This window comes from Gavialis gangeticus, unplaced genomic scaffold (assembly GCF_001723915.1).
Source record: "Gavialis gangeticus isolate Ggan-Ray unplaced genomic scaffold, GavGan_comp1, whole genome shotgun sequence".
NCBI classification, from domain to species: domain Eukaryota; kingdom Metazoa; phylum Chordata; order Crocodylia; family Gavialidae; genus Gavialis; species Gavialis gangeticus.
The window spans coordinates 35,865,768-35,870,366 of NW_017729004.1; the positions used below are offsets into that span (position 1 = coordinate 35,865,768).

Consider the following 4,599-nt stretch of genomic DNA (forward strand, 5'->3'; position numbering starts at 1 on the left):
TTGGTGCGGGCGCCCGGGGTGGCGGGCACCCCCCCCCCCCCCCCCCCCCCCGAACAGGATCAACACCACCAGCAACATCTGCAGCCCACCACCAAGACCGCCGGCAGAGTCTGCAGGCGCTCGCCAGCATTGCTCCCACTGCCACCGTCTGCAGATGCTTGTCAGCTCCGTCCCCATTGTTGGAGACCTATACTAGTTGAATTTCTCAGTTAGACCCACCAGCGTACCCCAGCCAGACTCACTTCTAGCAATGGCTTGTGTCTAGTCCTTCAGAGGGAGACAAAATAAACTGGAAGCAATATAATATATTCAAGGTGCAGGGAAAGAGGCAAAACAGAAATTCTTCCTGGCCCCAGCAGACAACTGGTAGAAGCCCTGAAGCATAGGATTGATACAGTATAATACAATGCAATAAGTGATGTAAGCGCATTAAAAATTTAAGAGACAGAAGAATGAACAAGGGAAGGAAACTTAATCCAGCAAGAGTTATCACGACTACCCAACCCAATTTACACACACACAACTCTAGAATTCCCTGTAATCTAATCTAAGGCACATTGACTCTCCTCTCATCTTCCACTGAATGTATTTTTTTTTCAAATAGGACCCAAATCAGCAGAAAAAACTTTATAATAGTGAGCAATCCCACTGAAACCCTGGGGGCAGCTCACAGGAGTCAGCATTACAGCTGGTAGTAGGTGCCTGTAGGAGCAGGCCTTTATTGCTAAATCTTTGAGGCTTGAGTTACATTTGCAACATCCAGCAGCTGAGTAGGAGAGGCATGAATAGTAAGAACATCTTGTCTGTCTGTGGACTTCTAAACACTACCAAGATCAGGTACACAAAGTTCAAGCAATCAATGGAATCCATCTTTAGAGCAGACATATGTGGTTGTAACAGATACTGTACCTTTTATGTGAAGGTGAGAAAAATCCACAATAGGAAGGTCTCAGATGAACTGAAGTCATATGGGCTGTCACCATCAGTGCTTCACAGGGCTTTCTTATCTCTTTTGCTTCTGTTTCTTAGATTTCCCTTGAAAGCTTGATTTTGGCTTTGACATGTGGATGCTAGAACAAAAATGGAAATGTGTAATGTTTAGAGCAGGGAGTCACTTGAAGTCTCTCTGGAACTAATGAAACAAAAAAGGAACTATAAATAAATTAACTTTCCTGAAAGTTTAAGAGCACTTTGTGATTAAAGTTTAGTTCTTCTCATGAGGATTAGGCCCATCATGGCAGTTTGTGTTTCCTGACATTTAGCACTCTGGGGTGTGAGAAGCACACGGCATAATGAGCATAACATTAGTGCAGTAGCAGTCCACTCCCTAAGGGAGACTCTCATTCAGCATTAGAGTGCTCATTAGAATATTTTCCCAGGCAATCCTAAACCAAGGATTAAGAAAAAGGATTTTCACAGAGCAACAAGGCTGTGAAAAGAACAGACAACAGGATGTTTTGGTACATTGAGGTCCTGCATCAGCCCTCTCCTCTCCTTAGCAAATAGTGCTGCATTTAGGACAAAGAGCAAGTCATCCATTGCACAAGCACCCTGAGCAAAAACTTACAATTGAGTTTTACCTTGAAGAGTCTAGAGAAATTAGAAGCAGGCTAACCTCATATATTTGGAACCAGAAAGATCTAAACTAAGCCTCTTTTTCCTGCTCATGCCCTGGAGATGGCTACTAGGGCATCAAAATCACCAGCCTTCTCCTGCATCCTGTGTTGTGGAGATGGCCTACAAGATCATGGGGCTTTCCCTGGCCTTGTCTTTAACCATGCAGCACAACTGGTTCTGTTGCAAGTCCCCTGAACCAAACTTTCAGCATTTGGATTCAGGGCAGTAAAACAAGATAGCTCAGTTTGATGAGAAATGAGTTTACCTCCCTCATGTGAGCATTCAAGGAGCAACCTGACAAACCACTTGAGCTTCTCTGGTAAGCTGAGGTCATTTTTTGAGATGGGTGGACCGGGCAGTTTGCCTCCAGATAGGTGACATTTGCCACTCAGTTCTTCTCCCCCTGGCTCTTGGCAACCTCAAATCAACTTGGACCAAAGCACATACATGCTGCCACATTCAGCAGGGAACTGTGTCGTTGCAGTAGTGAAGCATCCTGCCATTGAAATCTAGGACGATTAGAGGACAAAAGAGAGGAAAGTGTCCAGCGTGCTACCACCAGAATGGTGCCTCCAGGAAGCAGGATTATTTAATGCTAATTCTCTATAACATTCACTAGTTCTGATGTCAAAATTCTCCTTCTCTTCCGCAAAAATTTTATGAGCCTGCCTCACTTTACTTCTGAATTCTGATGTGCCATATTCACTTCTTGTTCATTCCAATCTTCCATGCATGATCATGTCTGTCTACTTATTCTTCATAATATGTGTTCTACATGTGCAATTCATGAGTCAGATCATATATGAGAGGGCTTTCCTTTCTCCAGTTCTTACCTTACAATCTTTCCTCCATATTATAGCCTAACTTGAATCTCCAGTTTGCAGCCTTTGTTTTTGTAACCTGGGCGGTACTCCAAGAGGTACCCCCTCTCCAATTGAAGGGATCAAAGCAGGTACACAAGCACTGTGGGAGGTGTAGGGACTCTCCTCTCCCTATAGAGCAGAGCCAGACCACCAATGGGGACTTGACCATATACTTTTTAATGAGAGAACAATACTGGGAACATAACCAGTATAAACCAGGGGGGATAGGGGACATTACAATGCCCCAAAGGGGCAGGATTCAACAAAGGTCAGACACTTACAATCATAGATATATTCATCCAGTCGACAAATGACAGGGTTAACTGAAATGTAAAACACAAACAGCAGAACAAACAATACTGGTTGGTGAAATATAAAAAGCAAAATACAAAATGTCAAATGACAAGGGAAATATAGGGCCTAGGTACCTGGAGCAGGAGAAAGCACAATGGCCCCTTTCCACTGCGAGAGGAATTTCTCCCTGTTACATTTCCTTCACCCCAACTGGGACTATGAACTCAGCTCTCCCACATGGGAGGGGGAAACTACCACACAGCCACCAGTGCTAGCACTATACCAAACTGCTAGGGGTCTTGACCTTCCCGGAGCCCCAGCCTCACGTGGAGTTGCCGGGCCTTTTATTGGAGGAGCTGGAAGCAGGGCTGGGAACCTCTCAGGTCACTACTGAGATCCTTGCTGGAGCTGGGGAACTTCTCCTGCTGGCCACAGCCTCTCGTAGGGGATCCTGGAGCCCAGCGGGGAGCCTCTCCTGGCGGCTGCATGCCGCACTGCTGAGGGTCCAACTGCTGCCTGCAGGTGCCACTCCTTCAGGCTCTTCTGGGGCAACTGCTCCTGCCCCGCTGGCCCAGCTCTTTGAATCTCCTTCCTTGTGGTCCCTCACCAGTCTCTCCTGAGTCAGCCACACTGCCCCTTTTATCCCCCCTCCTGGTGACCCAAGGGGCCAATCAGGGGAAATGGAGGGTGAGTCTCTGGGGCCTGATTGGTGAGGAAAGGGAATCCCAAGTCCTCCAATCATCTTTTGCCCTTTCAGACCCCTGGGCTAGGTCACTGCCAGCCAGCCCGTCACATTTTCTTCCAGAACTTCCCTACTGTATTTCATATGCAAAAGCACTTGTTTGTGTGTGCATCCATAGGTGACATATGGGTGAGGGGGGCAGGCCACAGGGTCACATGCCCCCTCAAATTTTCTGCACTGACAGCAGGGTGGAGTTGTGTCCCCCCCTCCCCATCAGCACTTGCACATTGTCTGTGTGCACATCATTAACACTTCTGAGATGGCTGTTTCCCCTGACTTCCTTCCACCCCTGCCTATCTTTTTTGCCTCTGGAAGAAAGCTCTGGTGCCCAAAACATTTCCTCTCTACCCAACTTCTCACTGACAAGTTTTCTTTGTGACACATAGTAGGGAAGACGCTTCATTAAACTTTTACAATATTGTATCCTAGGGAACCAGCCATTTTTAGTGTTATCAATGGTATTATTAGAATGAACATGATTATAAGGAGGTTTGATGGGCATCAGGAGCCAAGTTACAAATGTATTCACATCAAAGAGAGAGACAGAAAGTCTTGTAATGCAGGGTGGGAATAGATGACAGTATCCTGAAAATCATATACAGGGTTTCTTTTTAGCCTGATGTAATCAGGAGTAATAATAGGTTTTCTTTAGAAACCCAATCATGTTTTCTCCTTGCCAGTTTCAAGTTCTAGTGAAACTTTAATGTTCCCTTTGCTACCTTGTATATTCAGGCAGCAGAATGATTATTCCCAAAATAATGTTTCCCAAACTCTGCTTACATGAAGTCACTGAACCTTTGCAGGCTGCAGGAGGAAAAATCTGCACACGCTAAGCAACATGCTGAGCATCATTAAGGAAAATGAATAGGCAAGATAAAATAGGCAACTGTGAAAATTAACCCAGCAAAAATTGATGTTTTTTCGACATCCCTTAATGTGCAAAGGCTATGTTACCAGCTTCAAGATATGGAAAGTGTGAGTTAACTAGGATCATGTAATCAACCCCACAGTTCTAAAGGCATGGCTTGACATGACTGGACGTGAATCTGTCCTGAGGATGACTGAAGATAAGGTACACACACT

General features: G+C 45.5%; 1 long non-coding RNA gene across 1 annotated transcript in view; it reads right to left on the minus strand.

Annotated features, from left to right (window-relative positions):
* LOC109291289 overlaps positions 1-4,599 on the minus strand; it is a 395,467-nt gene that overhangs the window by 91,116 nt on the left and 299,752 nt on the right. Inside the window, exon 3 of the long non-coding RNA XR_002095803.1 lies at positions 910-1,070. This is a non-coding gene — a long non-coding RNA (uncharacterized LOC109291289). The remainder of the gene's footprint in view (positions 1-909; positions 1,071-4,599) is intronic.